The following is a 27,037-nucleotide window of genomic DNA, read 5'->3' on the forward strand; positions in this document are numbered from 1 at the left end:
CTCCTCTTCTCTGGGACTTGGCCTCCTTCTACTATCGCCACCTGCCGGGGCTGCTGAATTACCCTCACTCCACCCTCATTGCCCTCAGTCTGAATCATGTAGAGAATAGGGAGTGCTCTGGCCTATTATCCAGGCAACTGGAACGGCACTTCCAGACTTTCTGTGTTGCACAGTGTGATTTCACTGTGACACTATGTAGTGTCACAAAATGGAAGTGCCAACCTGATTGCTTTGGAATTCCTTTATCGCAATTGCTTCTACACCTGATACACCCTCCCCCACCAGAAAAACAGCACTTTTCATAAATGAAAGAATATTTGTGAAAGCCAGGGCTCCAGTGCAGCTCACCTCATTTCATCTGTCCATCTGTTTGCAGAGATGAACTACAGCATCAGATGCCACAATTGGAAAAGGTCAGTGGATTCACTGCAACAGTGCCATGGTAGGAACTATGTGTCCATACAAATGGAGGTGGGAGCCTAGAGTATCTTCCCACAATGCTGAAACTTGAAAGGTATCTGTAACCACAACTGGAAGATGATTTTAGGTATAGCAAAAAGTATACTACTAAGAGCAACTTGTAGGTCTTTAATTTATTTAGCACCCACACCCAAATGTAATGAATTTCAGTAACTATTCTGAATACACACACACACACACACACACACACACAAAATGAGTTGATTAATAATATGGTTTAATTGATTAATCAAGGAAATCTAGAGGGGGGAACAATTGCATATTCATAATTAGTAACTGGAATACATTTATATATTCATTAATTTGAAAAGCATACAACGGAACATTGGGGGGGGAGTAATTACTTATCAAAGTCTGCTGATTTGCAGAATGTGATCTAATTGCATGAGAAAATTGTGTTTGTTACTCATGAGAGGAAGAGTGGGGTCTAAGAAAAATAGCATTATTATTGTTGTTGTGAGACAAAAATGCAACATTTTTATAAAATGCCAGTAGAACAGCTGTTACTGTTATGGAACCTGGTTGAAGGAAGTTGCTGCAGCATCCTTCTCCTGGGTAGTGCAGAGCTGGCCAACTTTTCAAACCAAGTAGGCCTCAAGAGTACTTTGATAGAGAGGCTAAGGCCCTGAAAAGACTCAATATGGAGGCCAAGTGGCCGAAATATTGGGAAATAATAGAAAAAGATGGAGACAATTGGAGGCTGCAGAGTATGGAGAAACTAAAGGGGAAAGTGCGAGATTGGTTACATTATGCTCAGATCAGAAAAGTTTTTAAGCTAGATAAAAAATTAGGATTCCAGGTGGAAAAATCAAAATTAGAAACAGAACTGTTAGAACCCAGCTCTAAGATACTTTCAAGAATGTATAACTTGCTGTTAAAATGGAATACACAGGATGAAACGGTCAAATCAGCTATGATAAAATGGGCACAGGACATTGGGTACAACATCATGCTTGCTGACTGGGAAAAGTTATGGACCACAGGTTTGAGATTTACGGCATGTAATGCCTTGAAAGAAAATATTATGAAAATGATATATAGGTGGTACATGACTCCAGTCAAGCTTGCAAAGATATATCATGTGTCTGACAATAAATGTTGGAAGTGTAAAGAAGCTGAAGGAACATTCTTTCACCTCTGGTGGACTTGCCCCAGAGTGAAGGCTTTCTGGGAAATGATATATAATGAGCTGAAAAAGGTATTTAAGTATACCTTCCCTAAGAAACCAGAGGCCTTTCTTTTGGGCATTGTCGGCCAGAGTGTGCAAAAGAAGGATCGAACATTTTTTATGTATGCTACAACAGCAGCAAGGATACTCATCGCTAAAGGCTTGAAAACTCAAGATTTGCCCACTCTGGAAGAGTGGCAGATGCAACTGATGGACTATATGGAACTGGCTGAGATGACTGGCAGAATCCGAGACCTGGGAGAAGAACTGGTGGAGGAGAATTGGAAGAAATTTAAGGACTATTTACAAAAACATTGCAAATTGTATGAATGTTAAGAAAGATGTAAGATTTATATTAACATGGCTCCAATAAATTAGTAATAAGGAATATAAATTTGAATGTAATTGAAAGAAAGGATAAATTTTGGATTAACAATATTTTATAATTAAGCTCTAATAAGAGAGTGGCTAAATTTTAAAATTTGAGACCTTAATACTGGAAAACTTTAATATATAAATTAAAATAAGTTAATAATTTGCTGTTAAAATTTTTGAGTTTAGAAAGCAGGAACAAGAGGTGTGAGGAAGTCCAAGGAAGTGTATGAAATGTGGATACTGGAAAATGTTATGTTATTATGTGTTCTTTATTGTTAAACAGAAACCTAATAAAAATTATTTTTTTAAAAAAGAGTACTTTGATAGAGCCCACACTGCCTTGTCACACTGGGGGAGGGGGAGCGAGGCCAAAACTTGATGTCCACCCCCTGTCTTGCTCTGCCTTCCCAAAGTGAGGTGCCAGGCTTTGGGAAGGAGGCAGAAGGCTCTGGCAGGGACTCAGAGCCCTCCCACCTCCTTTCCCAACCTGGGAACTAACTAGGCTTTGAGAAGGCATCAGGGGGACTCTAGAACTCTGTCAGACCCCTCATGCCTTCTTCCCAAAGCCCAGCGCCTTGCTTTCCCAGCTTTGGAAAGGCAACACGAGGGCTGGGCTGAGGCATGCATCAAATGTTGCCAAGGGTGAGTTGGACCACCCTGTTCTAGTGTATCAGCAGATCATTCAGGCCTGCCTGTCCTGGACCTTGAGCCACAAACCACGCGTGTGACCTAGCCCAGTGAGATACCATGGACTGCAGGTGCTCAAATGTCCGAGGGAACAGGGACATGCAACATCAGTTCCTAATGATAGCCCAGAACTCTGAAGCCTCTGATTTGTCCCTAAATGGGAGAAGCTGGGTCTTCCACCTTTGTCTGGTCAACAGAGGCATTCTCCTTACTGCATGTCAAGTTCTAGCTTAAGCTATGGACCTCCAGGAACCTGGGCTGGAGAACCCAACCGCTACATCTAGATTTCAGTATAGCCACACATTTGGTCCCAGCCTGACTCCTACACTGGGGACCTCCTGTCTGCCTTGCTGTGGATCAGTAGCTGCCTTTAGTGGGTGAATGCAACTTTCATACAGTTAGCTAACTGAAGACAAAACAGTGGTATTAGAGTGACAGAGGTGTTTTAAAATGATGAAAATATGGAAAGTCAAGCTGTACCACATACATGCTCATGGGATTGAACCTGCCAGGGATTGAACCTGTATGCAAAAGCAGATGTTCTACCCCTGAGCCATGGCCCTTCCTTCCAAAATATCTCACACAAATGTATTTGGTTGCTCCCTGCACATCAACACTAACTCATACCCAGTGCTATTTTTCTAGAAAAAAAGGTGCTGGAGCTCACCATGAATGCCTGCTTTGTTCTCTTATAATGGCAATGGTGCCCACCTGTGAGGTGCCAGAATTTTGTTCTGGTGAGTTCCAGCTGAAAAAAGTCCTGCTCACAGCCCTATTAAAGGTCACAGAGCACAGCATAACTGGAGAAAACAACCTGGAAATTTAATTCAACTTGTTTGAGCCTCCAGCCTACTTGCTAAGTACTGGCCTATCTCTTCTCCTTCCTTTGACCTTGGCTTAAGTCCGGTAAAAGAAAATATTTTCTGCTCAGCCACCCTCCTCTGATGTTTCCCGTTCAATGCACTGCTTGGTGATTCATTGCAGCAGAATTCCTGGGCTAAGCTGTCCTTCACTCAATTCATTACCCAGCTCTGTGCATGGGTAATTAGCAGGTTATGGAAGTAGAAATTCAGTCTCACACGTTGAATGTCAAAATGCCATAAATTCAGAAATGTACCTATAACCTTAAATAATTTCTTTACTGTAAATTTAATCCTTAGAGTCTTCCATCAAATGAATTGCAGAGCATTAAAAACCAAGCGTACATATTAGGTGTAGACATTAGACAGCAGGGCTATTTCAGCCCTAATGCAATTTCCTCCCTGGCGCCAAGCTATGATTATGCATTAATATTTCAAAAAATTAAATTGCTGTTTAAACTTTCTGACCAACTTTGTAAATTAACCTCTGTTTCGGGAAGGCAAGGAGCTTGCATCTGACTTATCAGGAGAGAATTCACTTGTACACTTTCCAAATCTACTCCTATTAGGGAATTTAGCAGTGGTCAACAAGCTCTTTGAATTAATAGCTTCTTTGAAAACCAAACATGTCCCTGAGTTAATGAGAGGCTCCTCACACAAAATGGCTGTGCCACGTGGCAAAGTGCTCTCCTGTAAAAGTTTGCTGTGTCTTGCCTCTGTGCTGCTGCAAATCATTCCTGTTAGAGGAATGTGGCAATACAGAGAAAACAATGCTATGCAGTCCCATTTTCCTAGAAGACGAGGTGGTGGAACTCACCATGAATATCTCCCTCCCACCTGATGGGTTGGGATAGCAACTCCCTCTGCTGATTTTCCATTCCAAATCACCCCTTTCAAACACTTCCTTAGATTTTTAATAGGTTTTTTTGCATGTAATATGTATTGGAATCCTCTAATCCTTCAATAAAAAAATAGACATAAATTCAATATATTGTATTCTTTCAGTTCTGCTAAGACTGCAATCTTGTGCACATTGCCCTAATGATAAGCCCCACTGATTTCCATGGCCTTCTGGGTAAACACAACTTGGACTGGACTGGACTGCTGGTCTTACAAAGAAGCCCTCAATTCACTGACCAAGGCTGAAGAATCCTTAATAAGCTATACATCCTTTTCTTATGCAGGAAAATTCCTGACTATATTCCTATTGATTGGCCAGAAGTATATAGCCTCTGATAAGTCAGGCCCAATATAAATACCGTGGTACCTCTGGTTGCGAACGGGATCCATTTCAGAGGCCCATTCACAACATGAAAGGAGCGCAACCCACAGTGGCACGTCTGCACACGTGCGGGTTGCGATTCACCGCTTCTGCACATGCGCATGACATCATTTTGCACTTCTGTGAATGCGTGAGCAGCGAAATCCGGAAGTAACCCTTTCTGGTACTTCCGGGTTGCCATGGGACGTAACCTGAAAGAATGTAACATGAAGCAAATGTAACATGAGGTATGACTGTAGTAGGGGGCTTAGTCTTTTCGTCTATCAGCTATGCTTTAGCACTGAGTTGCCTGCTTACATTTGTGTTCACATAGAGCCTACATAGGGGAACTTTCCCAAACACATGCCAAGATGGTATTTTGTATTGCCAATGGAAGCGAGATGCAGTGCTGAATATTTCTGGCTCTCAACTCATTTCCAACTTAGATTTATTTGGGTGCAAGGGTTAACAAAGAGCAAGGGAGAGATTTGAGAGGTACTTGAAATACCTCTCAAGTACAATTAAGTCTTGGCATAGCCATTTACTGCTTTCTGCAGGGGGTCAACATGGCTTTAAAAGCTTAACCTCAGTGTACTTGGGGACAGGTTTCATGGCGCAAAGCAATAATGGACAATATTAAAGGCTGAGGTCAATGAGACCTTATTAACACAGGGATATAATTAGGTGAGCATACATCTAGTTATGATGTTTCTGGAAATGAATGGATTAGTGGTTTATCAGACATCCAAGGCTATATTCTGTACTAAGTTCATTTATGTCAAAGCAATGCTTCTCTCATGTGAATGCCTGGAGTAAGGCATATAAATATCAGGTGGAATTGTTGGCATCTGTCTGTCTTGGGAGACAATGGAAGAGTATGCCTTCAGAGGTAAAGTCATGCCATGTTATTATAAACATTCCGTATGTGCAAGCATGTCAGCACTTCTCTTCCCCCTGCCCTGTTTTTGGGGTTCTCCTGACCCTCCCCAAGCCAGTTTTGGAGGGGGCACACTGGGGCTGGGGTGCAGTAAGAGGCTGATTGGTATGCTCAGAAATTTCTGTTTGGCAGAAATGAGAAAGAGATGGCTTCTGGGAGAGCTTGTCATGGAGGGCACCATAAAATTCTAGAAAAAAATGCAACTTCTTCATTGCTACTTTTTCTCTCTTTTATCCTATTTTATTGTGTTTCATTACTTTATTTTCTTTATAAGATTTTTACCTTGCCCTTCCTCCTGTGGGAACTCAGAGCAGCAGAAAATACATAACATGATGCAACCTTTCAAACAGAGTTCAAATCATTACAAATATTAAAAGAGCATCAGAACAACTAAACAGACCATAGGGTGCTTAACACCAGCTCTGTTCACTGATATGCTAACTTGTGATATATTACATTGTTATATTGGTATTTTATGTATTTATTGCCTTTGTGTCTGAACTTTCTTCCTGGAACTGAAGGAAGTATGTGCAGGCTTCCCAAGTGGTCTCTATTCCAAGCACTGACCAGATCCTGGTCTGCTCATCTTCGTTAAGTACTCTATTAGATGGGCTGATCCAAATGATATTTACGTATGATCCATTCTTCTTATTTGATTGCCATGTTCCTGGTCTACTTCATTAACCTCCTGTGATCCTGCTTAGTTGTCAACAAGCCTAACTTTCATCTGTAGAACCTTCTGAGCATTTTGATGAGCTTTGCCAGCATTTTTAGATATGTGGCCTATCACTACTGACACATAGACATTTTTATTTCTAGGAGATCCATTTTGGATGTGTTAAGATGAGGCCTGATCACATAGGATTGGTCAAGGAACTCTGTGGTCATGCTTGGATTTACTGTATATTGCTTTGGAAATAGCATGTTTTTCATTTTGTTTTTCAGGAGTTCCAATTTTAAAATGACCAGACCAGAATTGAAATCAGGGCAAGCCGATTCTGTTGAATATAAACAGAGCAGCAACTGAGAGACCCACTGGAAATTTACCTCTTCATGCATGGCTTGGGAAGCTGAAAAAGCAAACTATAAGGGCTGGGAAATAGGTTCCACCTCATTACAAGATTAATTGTGTCTAAATGAAAAGCAGCAGGTAGTGAAAACTTTAAAGTGCTTAAAAAGTATTGCCCAACAGACAGGTAATCCAGTGATATATGGCGTACATGCTGCCTTTGACATGCATTGGCCTTAATTATAACGAAAGGAGCTAAATTCATTCCTTGTCAAGGCAAATGTTTTCATTGTGATGTGGAAATGTGACTGTAGAGAGAATTAGTTTGCCAGAATTTTAAAATGCACCGTTAATCCAGAATAAATGATGCAGCCAGTGCCTGGGTTCCATCCCATACCACACATCCCCTTCTAACGCTCTAGCATGACAAATAAATAAAAGGATTTGAAAGCAGAGCCATAGACACAGACCTGGGCTGATTGCTCTGAGCTCTGCTAAGTTCTGTATGGAACCAAGTAAATTCCAGGTTTTTGAGCCCCACTATAAGTTTGATTCAAGAATGCCTATAAATTAAGAACCACACTAAGCCAGGTCAGTGGCAGTGTTACTCATTTTTAGAATTTCCCTCATAATGGAATAGTACTTTTGGTTTCTGGATGCCTACGTTGGGCATCACTTAATAGTAGCATGCTTGAGGTTTATTTCTCTCTCCTTTCTTCAGCATTCATGGAATTCTTTCCCCAAACCACAGGTTGTCTTTGCTGGATCAGAGCAAATATGTGCAGGAATGGAAAATGTCAGCAATCAAGCATACTAGCTTCTAATGTTCTAAAGGAATTTTACATAGTTCTTAATAGTAAAGACCTTCATATTCCACAATGGTTATTTGCATTTCTGTGTTGTGCTTGAGAGAGCTGAAAGCATTTCAAATGCATTAGCTCATTAATTCATTCAGCAGCACTGTAAGATAGATCAGTTTTATTATTTCTGTACTGTCATTTCAGAGTGGAAGATGAGAGTATAAAGCTGCCTAGTGATTTCATAGCAGAGGTAAGATACCGTAGTTCAGTCCCTTAGCCACTATGCTGCACTAACTCTCGCTATGATATCAGTCAGGAGTAATCATTGTCTATTGATTTCAAAGAGTCAGTAGTCTCATGAAATGTTCATTTTGTCAAGGGGGTGGCCAGTTCCACTCCCAAGTTCAGTCATTTTATTTATTTATTTATTTTTATGGTTTTTCCAAATTACTACAAAACAAATTGAACTACTTTAATTTAATACAATTTCTTAAAATCAGGTTTCCCGCTCGTGTTACAAATATATGTCAATCATTTCCTCCCGTAGCCGCATCATTTCTTATTTAGTGTCCAGTGGTCACTTGCCATTAAACCATTCTTCCAGCTGACCGCTTTTTCCTCCTTACAAATAGCACCTCTGTTACATCTTATAAATATAAAATCCAGTTCATGTGGGTAATCCTTCATATACATTTTTGCTCCAGACCTGGTGTGCCAAGAAAGTTCATTACTATATTCCATTGTCCAGTTCTTTGCAGTGTTTATCTGGATTGTACAAGATCACATTCCATTCCTTCTGCTGTTTGCAAACTAGCATATGAGCTGCAGCAATAAATAATACACAGCGTGCACCTCCAAGCTTCCACCATTAAAATTCCCCTCTGGAGTTCTTTCTCGGCACACAGTTAAGAGCAAGATATTTTCTCAAATTCAGCCTCTTTTCCACATCTGTTCAGCTGCAGCTCATTCTCTCCCTCCTCTCATTCCTCCTACAACATCCCAGTCCAGATACTCATAGATAAAATCCATTCAGTCTAGATCTGGGGGGGGGGGGCAAAGCAAAACCATATTACTTATTGAGCATAAATAAAAAGCCTCCCTCCACTTTTTGAAGTTTCAGACAGAGTAACAAAGCAATGGCTACACACAACTCTTTCATTGTGCAGGGGAGGACAAGAAAAGGAAAGACCATTTGAAAAGCACAAAGCACCTTGCCCTTGTCCTTCTTTTCCCGGCTGTCGTAGGCATTCTCAAGCTTCAGAAAAACATTCATATACCTTCAGAGAGCCAAGCCTAGTCCTTTTGTCAGCTGATTGATCACAGCCCATTAGCATGTGTCAGTCCAGGAGCACCTCTTGATGAATGCCAATTGTCTAGATTAAGGAGGAACCATCTACAAATCATGCCAGTAACAGAGGCTTGTCCATGGCAGGGACATACTCCCAGGTCGCGCCCAAGTTGGCAGACGCAGGATTGTGTACCACTGTGGGATGCAGTGAACTCCCCAGACCCCACTACCTCTTCCCCCTGCCTGAACTTCCTCTCAGCCCTCAGAGGGCTATGAAGAACAACCACCATTGATCGTGGGCATGGCCAGAAACCCCAGGTTCATTCCTAAGTAGGAAGATTTCTGGAATAAAAACGCATGCAAGGCATATTCAAAGCAAAGCAGGCCAGATTTAAGCACCTTTTTTAATTTCTGCTGCACCAGTACAGAACCTCAGGGCAACACCTCCACCTTTGGTGGAACCCCAAAGGTGCTTGCCCAAAGAAGGAAATAATTGAGACTATTATACTTTACTTGGCATATCCCAATACATGTGCACATAGTATTTGTTACATAACTCTTTAATCTTTGAGATATTTCAGATATTTCAGTTTCTGCCAATTATAATCACACTCATAGCACAAGGTATATATTTGCATACAGGTAAAGTTGAGAGGACAAGTCCATAAGCGTCAGCCAGTAGAAAAAACAGAGACATCTGGTAAACAGAAACTAATGCTTAAACATATAAATAGTGAAACTTTCCATCATTTTCTCTCTGAATTTAAGTAACAGCTCTTTGTAGCTTCTAATTAAAACCCTGTGTGAGTTATTTCTCTATTTTAAGCCTAGGGTTACAATGTTTTGGGGTGCAAAGACTTTAGGCATTTCCTTCACAATATATTCTCTGCCAGGAGTGTAGAAATATGCTTCATATTTGTTCTCTTCCAGGAATGTAGAAAGATGCTCAACTGGTGATGGACTGTAACCTAGAGCATTAGATTTTAGTGCAAAATCCAGTATCTTCTGCAGAATTGGGGGGGAGGGGGAGTCCTTAGTTTTCGCTGCTAAATTTATTTTGGAATATTGTTGGCAACTACTGCTAAAAGTATATAAACCAGAAAAGGTATTGAAAGGAGAAGGGGACGACAGAGGAAGAGATGATTGGATAGTGTTCTCGAAGCTACCTACATGAGTCTGACCAAACTGCGGGAGGCAGTGGAAGACAGGAGTGCCTGGCCTACTCTGGTCCATGGGGTCACTAAGAGCCGAACATGACTAAACAACTAAACAACAACAAGAAGTAAAATTTTATTTATACCCCACCCTTTCCAGCCAAGACCGGGCTCAGGGAGGCTAACATGAAATATCAAATTCATTAAAACACAACCAAACAATTGATTAAAATACAGCTTAAGAATTAGAATCAGAATAAAATTAAATGACTGCCCACGAATTTCAAATGTAGGGGTCGGTAACCTCAAGTATTCATCAGGGCCAGCTATCTACATTGGTCCCACATGAGCAGATAAAAGGGCCAAAGAGTTGTATGCTTTGTGCAATATTTGAGAGACAGTGGGTGTGTTGAAGGAATCCTTACTACACAATCTGTGAAAGAGTCCTTGGATACAGGTGGGTGAGACTTTAAAAACTCTTAAAGTAGGCCTCTACACAAGTTTGACTCTTGCTACTGGTGATTTTGTTATCAGCCAGGGAGTAATTGCATTTTTCAATTTCTTCCATTACTTTGCAGTAGATGTCTGTGTAATACCATCTCTCTCTCTCTCTCTCTCTCTCTCTCTCTCTATATATATATATACACACACACACACACACACACACACACACAAATAAACAAACAAACATACAGCAAGCATTATTTTCAGAAGACTGAATCCTCCATACAGTGATGCCCATGTAAATCAGAAGCTGCTTCACCAGCTTTGGTTGCATGCTGGTTTGTGAGCTGGATAATAAAAAAATGTTCTGGAAATAAGCAATAATGGTAAAATGATGTTTTGACAAGGAAGCCATATTTAGCTGATGGAGAGATGAACAAAGTAGATGGTTGAGTAGGTACTGTAAAAGCAAAACTGAACAGCAGATTATGCTGCTGTTCAGCACACCTTGGACAAATTTGATAGATTTTGTAGAATAACACTGAACATGGAAGCTTGAACATGGGAATGTCACGAACTCTGGAGCCTGGACTGGGGTATCACCAAAGCCCTTGTGGCGATCAGATGTTTCTGGAGCACCAGCCAACCACATCAAGTCCAACAGTAGCAGAGAGGCAACAAGAAGAAAGGACTTTTTTCAGCCTATGAATGATACACGTAGCTCCTTCCCCATGTTTTCCCCTCCACTGATATTCCTTTGGCCCCAGAACAGAATGTGGAGCACCATGCCTTTTTTGACATGCGTTAAGGGAGTTAATTGTTTATCAGTACAATCCTATGCCTGCCCCCTCAGAATTAAGTCCTTTGGGTTCAGTAGGACTCCCAGATAAGTGTGTATAAGATTGCACTCTTAGGGGAGGCGCCATAGTTCAGAGCTATTTTTGCTATGCTCAATGGCTGGCATTTGCACCTAAAAGTTCTTGTAGCAGAGTTAGTGAGACCTCTGCATGATGTGGAGAGCCACTGACAGTCAAAGACTCATTAGCAAGCTCGAATGAATCATTGGTCTGGTAGCTCATATATTAGCATGAAACCAAGCAGATGCAACAGACTCAATATCACACAGAAGCAGTGACCCCTACAAAGCTACAGAATCAAATTCTGCATGCCAGCCAGGAAGATATTTCTTGAAGTGAACACACAAAACCAGAGGCTCATTAGGAAAAACAACAACATGCATGCATATTCATTTCACGATGGCTGTATTGACCTGAATAGGTAAAACAACCATCACAGGTCCAACACCACACAGAGAACTGTGTATATAACCTCTGCTTTTGGATTTGAAATAATGTCCCAAGTTTCTGTTCAGAAACCTGTTCCTCCTTTCTGATTCTCATTCCAAGGAAAGTAGGTGCATATGCCCTGTCATAAACATCCAGAACAGCGTATGTTTGATCCAGAGTATGTTAGTTGCACTTAGGTCACACTGAAAACCATGTGAAAAGTTACCTCATGGCTAAATGGTGACCCATTCATTTCAATGGAAATTAAGTTCAACTAACAGTGAAAAGCCTATGCAGATTTACTCAGACATAATTTCCATAGACTTCAGTGAGAATAAACTTCCCAGTAAGTGTGCATAAGATGGCAGCCAAAGTCTGTATCCAGCTCAGTACTTATACAAAAACAAGCCCTAATCTTAACAACTTGCAGAGTGTTAAAAATTTTCATACACCTGTATAGCCATTCCATTGGTAAATTAATTCACAGAGTGACATTATCAGTGCTATAGGCTTCTCTGGAACTCCCAGCATTATGCTGTTTTCTGTCCGTTTCAGCACTACTTGTAGATAAGTTGCTTGAGGATATTGCCTTTAGTGCATGCAATTTTGAATGCCAATGGCTATGGAACAAAGCCCGAATCCAATTTACTGTGCAGAATTGACTCCAGTGGTTCTCTTTTCCCTGATTAGAATGGAACCAGCTCCAAAATAGCAGAGCTTCAGTCTGTTGTTTGTCTGCCCAGAAAATCAACACAGTATATCCAGAGACCTGAGATAGGCTTCAAGAAAATCTTGAAACTTCCACCGAATAGAAGTGAAATCAGGATGTGCGGGTGACCTTCATGTGTACGTGTGGATCTGTCAAATATGGAAAGGGCTCTAACAGTGAGCAGGAGCGAATATTTTTTCTTGTGTATTTCAAGATCCGGAAACTAAATAATTACTTATCGGTGTTAACATTTGCAGTTGTGACATTTGCCTTTGACTTCCTGAAGATTATTATAAAAAGCTAAAATGCCATCTTCCTACTAGCACCAATGACAAGGCAACACTCCTTTCATTCTCATGTGTATGAGCCTCTTATCATATGCAAGTGGAAGGTGGTAAGGCTGTTAGAAATCTATTGTGTTAAATGAAGACACCAAAAACATAATCCAGAACTTTTAGAATGAGCACGAGCTCTGCTGGATCAGTACACTGATAGGCCTGTACCAGTACCCCTATTCATGTATTACTCAGAATGAGTAATCACTCATGTGATGAAGCAGAAGTGAGGCTGTGCTACTGGCTCTACTTCCACTGGCAAATCCCTGAGCCATCCACACCTTCCTTAGAGTCCTTGCATGGAGTGTAGACACCCACAAAGCATCTTCTATGTGTGATAAGTTGGTTGCATGCACAGCCTCTATGGCATCCAGATTCCTGAACAACTGGGTGTCCAGACTGCGTGAAGCCTCTCTGTGTGGGTTTCTTTGCCTGTGTCTGTGCCCAATGTGGAGATGTGGGAGCAAGGCTAATGGGGGTATGCTGTGCCAGGGGCAGGTCCATTAATGCAGCCCTGCTTCTTCTTCACATTATTTGCCCAAGATGTGCAACTGAGGCCATTTCAAATAGCAGTTCACAAAGATCAAACAGCTCAAGGGTCCTTACCCTCAAGGGTCCACTCTCTTCTGATACTGCAGAAAGATCAAGGACACTCAATGAATCAGCATAAGGTGCTACAGTTGTAATGGCAAATCCAGAGGTCCTGTATGGTAGATTTGGATGTTCTTGTGTGGTGTGTAAGGCTCACTGGATCCAATTCAAAGAAAGGAGGAGCTGAAGTTCAACTGTTTTTTGTTGGTGTATTTTTGGTAGGATAATGATTGTACCTGAATGGAGAAGCACAGGAAAAAAAGGACCAGGACAAGTGTGTGTGTGTGTGTGTGTGAGAGAGAGAGAGAGAGAGAGAGAGAGGTGACAGTGGAGTGTAATCACTATCTCTAAATCTACTATATGTATTTATATCTGTATTTTTATGCTGTGGAAAATGTGCAAGCACACGTGGGAGGCAGTGTACAGTTAGAGTGCTGAAATAGGACCTGGGAGACCAGGGTTCAAATCTCCCCTCAGCCATGAAGTCCACTTTGGGCCAGTCACTCTCTCCCAGTCTAACCTACCTGGGCACATTAGTTTCAGCTGAGTTTCTGAAGAACTTAGCTAGATACATACCTATTTTATTGACTGAGGGTTGGAGACATTTGCAGGTGTGCTTAGAGTAGAGCCACTGAAATCAAAGGGAGTTGTTTGTAGGTAAAGGTAAAGGGACCCCTGACCATTAGATCTAGTCATGGCCGACTCTGGGGTTGCGGCGCTCATCTCGCTTTATTGGCCGAGGGAGCCAGTGTACAGCTTCCAGGTCATGTGGCCAGCATGACTAAGCTGCTTTTGGTGAACCAGAGCAGCGCACAGAAACACCATTTACCTTCCCGCCAGAGTGGTACCTATTTATCTACTTGCACTTTGACGTGCTTTCAAACTGCTAGGCTGGCAGGAGCAGGGACTGAGCAGAGGGAGCTCACCCCATTGTGGGATTCGAACCGCCGACCTTCTGATTGGCAAGTCCTAGGCTCTGTGGTTTAACCCACAGCGCCACCTGCGTCGTAAACCATTATTTCAATGGATGTGCTCAAAACTTGTGTAAAGCTGGATCCAGCCCTAATTATTATTTTAAACCAACCCTGAGATTATTGAACAAGGCACAACATTAAAACCACCTCCGGAGTAAATAACTCACCAAATATTAACAAATTTTAAGTAAATGCCTTGCCAATTAAATAGGCACTATTTGCTGGCTATGATTATCCTCACTAGCCTAGTCCCTGTGATGATGTGTGTGCCTGTTTTACCTACACAAACCATTCCATCTTTCATTGCAGAAGATGTTTGGCATCTTGTCAGGATAATTCATGGCTTCAGCTTCATCACAACCATTGTTTGTCTTTCTCCTTGTCTTTCAGGGAAAACAATGTTGCAGCTGGATGTACTGTGGAGGCCACCTGCTTCCAAAAAGCAAAGCCAGATGTGCAAGGCTGTGCCAGGGTGATATCTGTTGATCCAGAAGCCTCCACTTATTGCCTGCAATTTCTGAGATGCTGACAGTGCTACCATGGAGACTGCTGGTTTCTGTACCCCTGCTCAGAGAAGATCAGGCTGATAGCAGAAAGGAAGGTCACATTCATAACACTGTGATTTATTATTTACAGTGCAGCAAACTGCAAGCCAATTAAGTACCTTTGTCTTTCTGAAACGGCATTCATGTAATTTATTTTTATCTCCTGTGCTGAAACAACAAAGTTGGCTAATGGTGGGGGGTGGAGGAGAGGGTCAGTTGCTGTGGTTTCTTGATGCAACTCTTCTAGTTGCTCCTGTTGACGCAGACTGGAATACATAGTGCAGGAGGTCAGAGAAGGATAACTCTGAATGCATGTATGTTTTCACACTGAACACAAACTTGCTAGCATCTTCAAAGGGATGGAGCCCGAGTCTCTTTCATATAGTCATATGTTTGCCAAGAGTGAGAGAGAAAGAGAGCTGTTATTATCCTTTTGCTTTTAGAGAAAATTAAAGCATCTTTTATGCTTGTTTCATAAAATGATAGGTCATTTCAATTCTTTGGGAAGGGGATGAAAGGTCTGATGGAGAGAAGATGAGAAGATGCTCGTTCTCAGATCAGCTATAGCGTTAAACAATGAATGGGGGCGGCTCATTCAATTTCACTGCACACAGGTGGTGTAGTGACAATAAAGGATTATTATTATTATTATTATTATTATTATTATTATTATTATTATTATTTATTAAAAATGTGGAAAGCATGCGTAATTGAAGACAAAGACAGGCGGAAGGGTGATCTGAGTCCCAGTAATGAGGAGTGTCAGACCAAGACATTTTGTCATCTTGTGAGAAAAAAAGGTTCCCCACCTCTGATCTATGGGATTATCACCAGTGCATCACTAAAAAGGAAGAATTGCTTCACTTAAAAAGACCCCCAAAATATACAGCTTTACATAAAATTTACATACCCAGATTTTATATAGATGCAAATCTGGAAATAACTACTATAATTCAAGAAGAAACACAATACATTTTACACAGTGGGAAGGCTGTAATTCAGGGATCCTTTTTGCTTGCCCTGTTTGTTGTTTTGCTTGCCCTGTTTGCTGTCTAGACCCTAACTCTTGACAGGCAATTTAAGGCCCCCGTTCTATGTTCTTGGACAAGATAGCCCTTATAATAGCTTTTTGACCAAAGTATTATGAGGTGGAATGCATGGCCACTGTCTTTTTTCCTATGCGTGAACTGCTTAAGCAGCATTTTACGATATATAATAGTCATAACAGGAAGGAGAGCAGCAAGAAGAAGCTGTCATGAGGATTGTTCAGGAAACACTGGATAAATTATGAGATCTGAAAAAATCATTATGTAAAACATAATAAATACCAACTGCAGGGCTCTGTACAATTGATCTTCCACAAAGCATCATTCTACAAAGTTTAGTACACCATTGTTTGAGAGGTCTTGACAGTCATTGGTGTTGAGGTTTTGTCCATGACAAGCATTCATTGCTGGTGCTATCCTTACTTGTGTGTGTCTGTGTGTGTTCCAGGGGAAGGGAAAGTAGCAGAAAGAATCAGTCCCCCTTGCTACTAGTTTTACTAGTTTTACCTTGCTACTAGTTTTACTGTGACGGTTTACAGTGCCCATATTTCACCTAATCAATACTGCACTGATTACTGCAGCCACCTACAATAAACAAGTTTCATTAAGATACAGCAACGTGTTTTGAGCCGTATTATCAGCTTTACCTCCTGTCGTGTAATTTCCCTACTTCATAAAGCAACCAAACATAATGGCCTTTTCACACACTAGGGATAATGTGGGGTACTGTGTTAAATTCCAATGCTCCACTCAACCCTTATTGTCTATTTATTATTGTCTATGACATGAGGTTTCATAAACAAGGCAGCCTATTGCATCAGATGCATGAGCTGGCCATTGAAGCTATTGGGTAAATATATGGATTCCACGTGTGCTTCAGAATTGTTTTCCTGGATCTGCTTCCTAAATATATTTTACTTTAGTGCCCCCAAGAGACTGAGACGTTTACCCTCCTGTGACTGTAAGATGACAGCATCTGTATGGTGATGTTTTCTCTCTCCAGTGTGTGCCTCCTTTTTCAGAAACTCTGGCAAAGCATCAAGATGGCAACATTGGAATCCCAAGTATAGACACATACTATGGCACAGTGTACACTTGGTATGTGATTGCTCATAGGCTGCTTTTTGCATGACTTTCATCTGCTACTATATTGTAAGACTCGGCTGCTAGACCTAGGCACCTTGGCATGGAAAGGGTGCCATCAAATCACTTCTGCCTGCCTACTTGGGTTGCTGATTACACATCAGTAAACTTTTTTTTCCTGCCACTTATCACAGCTGTACTCCTCTGTGGGCAGAGCTGATATTCGCATTTCAAAGAAAGGTTAAGACTACAGCAGGCTAAATATAATACAGCTTGTTCTCGCCTTGTTTTTTAATATATAAAAAATAAACGAAAGGTGATTATTTTTTAACCAGATCACTAGGGATTGACACCAGCTGCTTCCTAGATTTGCCACTGAAAGTATTTGGAGTAAAGTGTATGAGAAAAGTACCAATGGAATAAAGGTCAGATTTGAGAGGGAAATGGTGATGGTACATTCCTAATAAGCCTAAGAATCACAAATCATATTCAGAAGAGACTTCAGATAGTAGAATAATATTTGTCTGTTTGTTCTCTGTAGCTCTCTTAACCTCAACCCACCCCACTTTACGAACTTGAAAGTGGAAATCAGCAAGATTGCTTGGACTGGCAGGTGGGGATGAGGATATGCTTTGCTAAATGGAAGAACTATCTGCATATTTGCATGCTTCATTATAGAACTTTTTTTAAAAAAAAATGCATTAAAAATCCACATATCTTCTTTGGCCACTTCTAAAACAAAATGCCCTTGGTTGTATCATGAAAGCCCTATATCTGCATTTTAAGTGTTCATTGGGGAAGAGATTTCCCTTTCCGAAAGCAATTCAGGCCAAATGGTGTGAAAACAATGTTTTTTTTAAACTTCCAGCTTGCAATTGTGTTCCTCACTGAGCAAGTTGTTGCAGATTTTTTCTTCCTCTACTTATAACCATTATTTGGTGCCTCTGCTGTATATCATAACATGAATAAAAACAAGAAACTGTACACAAGGTGGGGGAGATGCATTTCATAGACCTGAGAGCTGAATCAGAGAGAGTGGCAGAAGCCTGTTACCATCCCTGTGAAAACATGAAGGCAAACAATAATGCCTGGATAGCTCAGTTGGTTAGAGTGTGATGCTGATAACACCAAGGGTACAGTTTCAATCCCTGTATGGGACAGCTGCAGATTCCAGCATGGCAGGGTGTTGGACTAGATGATCCTCAGGGTCCCTTCCAACTCTACAGTTCTATCATTCTAAGAGCCAGCTCAAATGTATTGGGTCTGTAATGGTGAATGTAGATGGGAAGGTGTGGGGTAGAGTAACAGTTCTAGTATAACATACTGTGCCATAAAAGGGTCTCATTGTCACCCCTGAGTTCTAGAGTTAGCAACTTGTTCTGTCATGTCTAGGAGGCCTCAAGAACTTTGGGAATAAGGAGATGAGTAACTTCTTCGCTTTCATTGGTGACTTCCAGTCCTGAATAAGTGCTCTGATCTCTGTGCTTTAAAGTGAGTAGGCTTCTGTTTTTTAGCAGTCTTTTAACATTCTGCAGTGATGCAATAATACTGTCAGAACAAGGATATATGTTTGAGTGATTGGCCACTAAAACACCCCAGAAAGGCACTGGAATGAAATTATTGTATTCTTAATTTTCTGTGCAGTCCTTTTTCTACTGGGAGATGAAGCATTACTGTCCAGTAAAGGGATGGTGTCATATTTAAAGAACTGTGATGCTTCTAATTATTGCCCACAAAGCACATTTAAACAGGGTTATTAAAATCATTGTGTTTTAAATTCTAATCTGTGCATACAACTAACTCTCCTTCTTCTACAAACACAAATCTTGCCTAGAAGAGAAGCAAATATTCACAGGTGTCAAAGAGTCTTGTCTGATTTGAGGAGCTTTGCAAACAAGGCGCATCAAACAAAAGTAGCTGGGCAAATAAGGCGGAATTACAAAACACCACCAAATGAATGAAGCATACTGAAACCTTACAGTTGCCAATTTCAAGGTCTTGTGAGCCTCAAATCTTTTCCCTTTAGCAATCACATCAGACATTGTCAATCCATCCAGTTTAGTGGCCCCAGACTGATATCTAGATGTTAAAACTGAAATTTTGCTTTGCAGAATGAGCAGGAGGATCCTAAAGACAGGAGGTCTGTCTTCTTCTTCTTCTTTGGCGATCACTCATAGCCGAGTAAGATTGTCTTCCATAGACACGGTTTTAACAATGAGTCCGCAAGTGACTGTGAAGGCCAATTCTGGATCCACACGTCCTTCCCCGATGGATACATTGGTTTCTGGGTGGGAGTTGATCACGGTGTGGATTTGCCAAGTGTGCCTTCCTCTTAGCACGTTTCTCCCTTGCATCCTGAGTTTGAGTGTCTTCAAAGTCCATGACACCTTTGGTAAAGGCTGTTCTCCAACTGGAACGCTCACAGGCCAGTGTTTCCCAGTTATCAGCGTTTATACTACATTTTTTAAGATTTGCCTTGAGACAGTCTTTAAACCTCTTTTGTTGACCACCAGCATTACGCTTTCCATTTTTAAGTTCAGAATAGATTAGTCGCTTTGGAAGACGATCATCAGGCATCCGCACAACATGACCAGTCCAATGAATTATTGCTTCAACTGGTGATCTTTGCTTCTTCCAGTACACTAATATTAGTTCGCCTGTCTTCCCAAGTGATGTGTAAAAATTTTCAGAGACACCGTTGATGGAATCTTTTGAGGAGTTAGAGATGGCATTTATAAGTGGTTCATGTTTCACAAGCATATAGTAAGGTTAGTAGTACAATAGCTTTGTAAACAAGCATTTTACCACATGTTACGGTACACACTAAAATCATGTGTATACTGCTTCCCAAACCAGCAATAAGACCACCCTGGAGGTAGAATAAATGGGAGTACATACGCAGCCCAGGTTGAGCATGTACTAGAACAATACATCATTGAATTGCAATGAATGATATGAATGGGAAAGAATGTATTTGCTCCTCATGTACAAATTCAAATACCTGTAGGTGTGAACTGATTCAAATGGGGGAAAATTGGATTAACAGCTAAATCATGATCAAAGATGGACATGCCTTTAGCATTGCTGCATGGGATTTTCCACACACATAACGGAGTCAAGATGCATCCATGCATATGCTTTCCCCTAACTACTTTCAATTTCTAGATGGCAGGGGTAAGAGGATAAAACTTGAAATCCATTTCTCTCCCCTCCAACACTAAGATAAAATAGGGACAGCAATTTACTAGAAAAAAACACATAATTGTGCTCCATGCTTGAGCTCCATCAAAAGGGACCATTGGAGTGAATACTTTGCAGCATAATTGTGTGTCATTGTCATCCTGCCTTCCCCCCCCTCCAGCCCCCAGTATATGCTTAACTAAAATAACTTGCTCCATGTTTTTCAATCATGTGGGCAGATACAAGGTGTGACCACTTTTTCCTGCCTGATACCCATAGCCCACTCTACTGCACATGGATTTAGGAGAAAGAACTTTCATGGCCCAACACCCCACATTTTAGGATTTAAGCACTTTCAGCGTCTTTTTCCATTTGCTATGCTGCTATCACTGCTTGAAACTTGGGGCACATTCATTCATTCTTCGAAGGTCACACTGCACTAACTTGACCTCTGCATTGATTTCTTTAAAGAATGCATTATAAATCTAAGGAATTAATAAGAAGTTCAAAATTCAACTCTAAATTAATTAAGGAAAACTTCTGAGCTGAACTGATAGAAAGCAATTTCGTGTCTCAGCTCCATGAAATTGTTTCTGGTATATTTCCAAACTGGGTTAAAGATCAACTTGGGGAGGAAAAAAATATTCTGTTTACTCTAAACAGTCATTTAATTAACCTTTACTTCTCCTAGGAATTGAAATCTAAAGGGCAGTTTCAAGAAGTCAGTTTACTGTGCAATGGCTAAATCAAAGGCACCCCCCACAAGGTGAAATCTTGATTTCATTGATGTCAGTGATGTATTAAATAGGGACTGCTTTATCCGCAGAAATAACAATAGGCTCAATGTAAGAAATCTGATGAAAGAACATTCCACATTGAAAAGCCACTTCTGTAAAATACTTCCACTGACAATAACCCAACTTTAGCCTTTCTGTCAACCTATTCACAGGCTGCCTGCTGTATGCCAGGGTCAGTGAACTTTATTCAATAAACTGACCACATACTCATGTAGCTGTGACTTAACTCTCCAATGGAATGTGGCTTGCAAGTATTGCTTTGAATTTATAGGCTTTTTAATGACACATTGTTTGCATCAATTAATTGGTTCTAAAGCAGTTAAGTGCAATATGGCTGGGTAGAATCAGACAGACATACAGAGCTATTGTAACCAAATCAGACAATGTGTATGAATTCTGTCAGCTCTCCAGGTTCTCAACCAGAAGTCTATTCCAGTTCTCATAACAATGATATTTTTAAATGGAGAAGGCAAGATTTGAACCTGGGACTTTCTACCTCTCTGTTACTATAGATCCTTCACATGTGATACTTTCTGCTTCTGCCATTTAATAAAATTTTCCTTTCAAAATGATCTTTTCTAGAAGCTTCCCTCATTTTTTATTTTTTTAAAAAAGAAACTCTAGAAGAATATGGACTTGATGTGCCTAAGACTAGGGCAGCGGGGACAAGATGCTTACAAAATTCTCCTGATCTGAGTTTCTTCCAGGATATAGGGATTCTGAATTACCTGCTCATTTTGCAGAACAGTACCAACATGCTAACCATCTACCATTCTTCCATGTATTTATTTATTTATTTTAAAAAATCATAGTTTGATCAGACTTCTATGGCTCTTCAAATTGCAACGATTTTCAATTGATATTCCATTTCAGGAAACTGTGCCCTCTTTTGTTCTCTTTTTTAAGTGATATGGTTGTTCTGTTCTGGTGATATCTATGTGGTCTCCCCACCTTTATTTGTTACCAATGTACATGGCTAGGAGAAATAAACACCATGGGGCATCTGCAGCAGTACAGGCAGGCATCTTCATCTTCCCCAGCTGCAACAAAACATGTCTCTTCAGTATTGGTCTCTACAGCCACAGTTTGACTTCACCCCCAAATGCACACTTCTCCATTGTCTCCAAAAGCAGACGGATGCCAACCAACACAAACACATACATATGCTGATTAATGCACCATGCAAAAAGAAATCTTGATGTGATTGCACACTAACACCATGCATTCTCATTGCAGTGCAATTTAATCAAAGTTTTTCAGTGTGTTAATTGATGCATATATGCAAATGCCTACATCAGTAACCAGTAGAGGGGGTGGGGAGACATGAAAACTGTGGCAAACTGTGTGCGTGTCTGTTCCAAAAATTAAACTTACAAAATCTCAGGAGTCAGAAAAAAGGGCAAGGCAGAGCCAACCCACAGAACAATATAATTGGAATGGAGAACATCCACATATCCTAGAAATCAGAAAAAGAGAAATCTGATTAGAAGTGAAGTAAAAGCGGAATGTGCATTATTTCAGTGCTTAGTAGTTAACAGTGATCAAATTAGCATCCTTTATGCAAAGCACCATAAGCTATTTCTTGGCATAGAAAATTCCAGCATAGGAAGGGTTATCATGTTTCTTATTTTATGCAGTTGGTAATGGAAATGCAGCAAAAATATACTTGGGGAAAACTGATTTGCAATAGAGATGGGGCTAAGTGCCGTTTGTAATGTAAATAAACAAGCTTTGCAAACATTTTCTTTCAACACTCCCCATATTTGCTTTTATATTGGAAAGTAGCTTTAATTTTCAGCATTATATGCATTCATTTTGCCTCATAATTAATAATACACATTCCTTACTTTTCCCTAAGAGAGGTCTGTTCCAAGGATGGCTAATCAAGCCAAACATTCCCCATATATGGCTTGCATATGATGAATCCTTAACAGCCTAGGGCTGTTTAATGGACCACGTTTTCCCATACGAAACTGTTGTCATCTGAGATGCTCACCAGATGCCCTCCTTCACATATCCCCACCTCCTGTGATCAGGCTGGTACATGCTGATAGCTGATGGCTTTTTCTCTGATAGCACCCACATTGTGGAGCTCTGTCACCTAAAGATGATGCTGATGATTAAATTTATTACCAACCCCTCACCCTAAGGTTCCACAGTAGATTACATCAATTTAATATGCAACCATAAAAGCAGTTTACAACGAATTGCAACCACAAAGATGGGGTGGGTTCTAAATGTATAAATATCTTGTGTCAAAGTGGTGCATCTTCAGCATATGCCGAAAACTGTCTAGTGAATTTGCCAGACCTCTGAGAGGAAGGAGTTCCGCAATTTAGAGACTGTCACAGGGAATGCTCTCTCTTAGTCTACCATGTCCCCAAGCTTCTGGAATGGTAATGGAACTACCAAGAGGGCCCCTCTGCTGGTCTTAGCAACTGATAGCGTCTGTAGAGAAAAATGTCATCTTTCAGGTATTTAAAGCACCTTGAATTGGACTCAGAAATAAACTGGCAGTCAGTTCTAAAACTCCAAAACTGCAGCTCTTTTAGAACGGGGTTTTATGAGCTCTACAGATGGAACACCAGTCAACAATCTTGCTCTTGCCTTTTGGACCAACTGAACTTTCTGCATTGCCTTCAAAGGCAGCCCTACATAAAGTGCATTGCAATAATCCAATATGGAGTTTGCCAGAGCATGAAGTACAGTGGCCAGGTCATTTCTTCCCCAAAGGGGTAGTAGCTGGAGAATCAGTCGGACCTGGGAAAAGGTAACCCTAGTCACTGAGACCACTTGAGCCTCAGTGACATTGCTGAATCTAGGAGTACCCCAAGCCACAGATCTGCTCCTTCCAGGGGAGTGCAACTTCATCCAGCATAGGCTGTCTTCCCATCTCCCAGATGTGAGAACTTGGGGCACATAACACCTCTGTCTTTCCAGGATTCAGCCTCAGTTTATTGGCCCATATCCAGCCCAGCACAGCCTCCAAGCACCAGTCTAACACCTCAACCACCTCTCCTGTTTCAAATTAAACAGAGAGATTGAGGGGAATATCATTTGCATATTGATGCCATTGTTGCTGTTGCTGTTGGTGTTATATATTTATTTACATCTCACCTTTTCCCCTAACAGGGCCTCCAGGCATCTTACAATTAAAATTGTTGTTGTTGTTTAATCGTTTAGTCATGTCCGACTCTTCGTGACCCCATGGACCAGAGCACGCCAGGCACTGGTCTTTCACTGCCTCCCACAGTTTGTCAAACTCATGCTGGTAGCTTCAAGAACAATTAAAATAAGACCAGCTAAAAACATGGGGGGGGGGGATAGTCATCCACAATTTTCTCTTATACTCATTGCATCTAAGATAGTTTTAATGAGTTTCATATGTCAGATCTGCTTTCTTAAAATCTTTACAATGTTAATGGCTTTCTGGGTTGTTTGGCATTTTACTGCATTTGGAGTATTTTACTTAGTGTTGTAAACTGCCCTAAGGGTATAAAAAGATAGGTAGTTGTGGGATGTAATTCACTGGGAGCAGTCAATACAACATTCCTTGTTTTCCTAGAGTAGACATGCAAGGAAATGTTTGGTCCAGCCAGTCAAAACTCCCTGTTCCTTCTGGCGTGGAGCATCTTTCCTTGCATGTGACTAGTGGGTGGGCGTGATCTTTCCAGACCTGGTAAAAGGACAATGGATGCTGCCACTCTCTCGCTCTCTTCTATCTTCTTTTCATCCTGCAAACTTCCTGGAATGAACTGCTGGCTACCAGTCAAGCAGTCCCCCAGGTCATCTCCCTTATGGGATAAACCTGTTAGTATAAATTTGTAACTTTAAGCCTAAAACCTGCCTTCAGGGATCACACTGTGCTCTGCCTGATCATGAGCAATCTTTTTTTTTTTTTTTATTGCTTATGAATAAGACTGTGGAGTCTTTATTCCTTTAGGAGGGATTCAAGGGGTCTTACCAGGAAAATATTAGAACACATTTCAATCTGGACAAGCTAAATGGAATTGCGTATTGTCTTAAGAAACTCACACGAGTTTGCAACTAGTTTTCTGCTGTGTAAGGGGAATGCACTCTGCTAAGTAAAGAAACTCGCTCACACAAGTTAGGAAGGTTATTAATAAACAATATATCCTCTCCTGCCACCCTGAACATTCCCACAGTAGTTAAATAGGCAATCATTTCTTTCAGTGTGAATAAATCAAGGGGTTGTGGCAGAGGAAGAAAGGTGGAGAAAATGGACATACTGTATCTTTATTCACAGATCCTTTTGAGATTATACTTTCACTTTAGATCCCAATGAGCCTGAATGAGGCCAAGGACATGTCATTGTCATTCAGAATGTATTAAACTGTAGCATACTCCCACTCTGTTCTGTTGCCTTGCAGAAACAAAGGTCCACATGATAGTTGACCTGTGTGCATTATGTGAGATGTGCCATCACGGCAGAGGAAAACATTGCTTTGCCATTGAAGTTGCCAAATGCCTGTTACAGAAATGTCCTAGTTAGCCTCTCAAATACTCTTTTATAAAGATCCACTCTGTCCTAGCCTGAAAGCTCAGGTTTACTTGTGGCTTCCCACACCATGGATCTCCTATGGTCCTACATCCCAGGTTCCTTGGATGCAGAGCATCCATGTGTGGCCCACTTGGTAGTTGTTTTCATGCAACTACACAGCATTCCTGCATTGTGCAGCTCTCCAGATGTCAGACCCTGCTACAGTACATGAGATGCAGCACATAAGAAGGTAACATAGCAAATCAGATTATTGTCTTCTCAGACTGGCAACAGCTCATGCTTTATTCTAATGTGCAACAAAACACATTTTATACAGTGTCAAAAACTGTGCAGGGTGAAACTGCACAGTGGGACTAATTACCTGGTTAGTCAAAGGCACTGACTGAGTCATACTGAACTCTGCGGAAACAGTATATGTAAGTAAGGCCAATATCTAGTAGTGGAAGCAAACAAAGAAAAGCAGGGTACATGGTTGTGTCATAGTGCCTCCTCTCCCATGATACTTAGCAAGTTACCTTTCTTTTAAGAAGTTGGAATATCACCATCTGGGACTGATGTGAGCAGTTTTGCTTGCAAGCCTGAGAAAATTCCCTCCAGCTCTCTTAATGTATGCTACTGCCAAGGAACCTATAGCCCAGTCTATGGTGGAAGGTATGCTCTTCATCCATGGACTGTGGAAACAGTGCTTTGCCTCCATGGTCACTGGCAATATCCTTCTGAGTATCAGTTGATGGAAACTGTAGATAATAATAATAATAATAACACCTTTCCATCTGGCTGGGTCTCCCCAGCCACCCTGGGCAGCTTCCAACTAAAGATTAAAAATACATTAAAACATCAGTCATTAAAAACATCCCTAAACAGGGCTATCTTCAGATGTCTTCTAAATGTCAAATAGTTGTTTATTTCTTTGATATCTGATGGGAGGGCATTCCACATGGTGGGCGCCACTACCAAGAAGGCCCTCTGCCTGGTTGCCTGTAATTTAGCTTCTTGAAGTGAGGGAACCACTAGAAGGCCCTTGGAGCTGGACCCCAGTATCCGGGATGAATGATGGGGGTGGAGACGTTCCTTCAGGTATACGAGGCAGATGAGGAGAGTGTTCTTGGGCTCAAGTCCTGCTTGCTGTTTTCCCAGAGGCATCTTGTTTGCCATTGTAAGAACAGGATGCTGGACTAAATGGACCATTGACTTGATCCATCAGGCACTTCTTATGTTCTTATCTCGGTCTAACATAATAACGGAACACACACACACACACACACACACACACACAGAGAGAGAGAGAGAGAGAGAGAGAGAAGAGGAGGAGGAGTAGCACCTACTTTTTCTTCAAGCTTTTGATATAGCTGTCCCCACAGAATAAGACTCTGCAGCACCCCAACTTCCAAGGTGCAGTCTTCCATGTGATATCCTTGCCCAGACATTTCATGGCACTGTGAAGAGAAGAATGAAAGGATCGCCACATGCAAAAACTGCATTATTGCTTTCTGAAGAAATGAAAGG

The 27,037-nt window shown here is 41.1% G+C and overlaps 1 long non-coding RNA gene across 1 annotated transcript; it reads right to left on the reverse strand.

The window, feature by feature from the left end:
• Window positions 1–269: 269 nt before the first annotated feature.
• Window positions 270–23,105, reverse strand: LOC310847584. The gene is made up of 3 exons (XR_014565911.1): window positions 23,006–23,105; window positions 22,384–22,465; window positions 270–518 (listed from the first exon to the last, which is right to left on the reverse strand). It is a non-coding gene; the product is annotated as an uncharacterized lncRNA (long non-coding RNA).
• Window positions 23,106–27,037: the final 3,932 nt, after the last annotated feature.

The sequence above is a fragment of the Podarcis gaigeae genome, assembly GCF_964106915.1.
Source record: "Podarcis gaigeae genome assembly, chromosome: 6".
NCBI lineage: Eukaryota > Metazoa > Chordata > Lepidosauria > Squamata > Lacertidae > Podarcis > Podarcis gaigeae.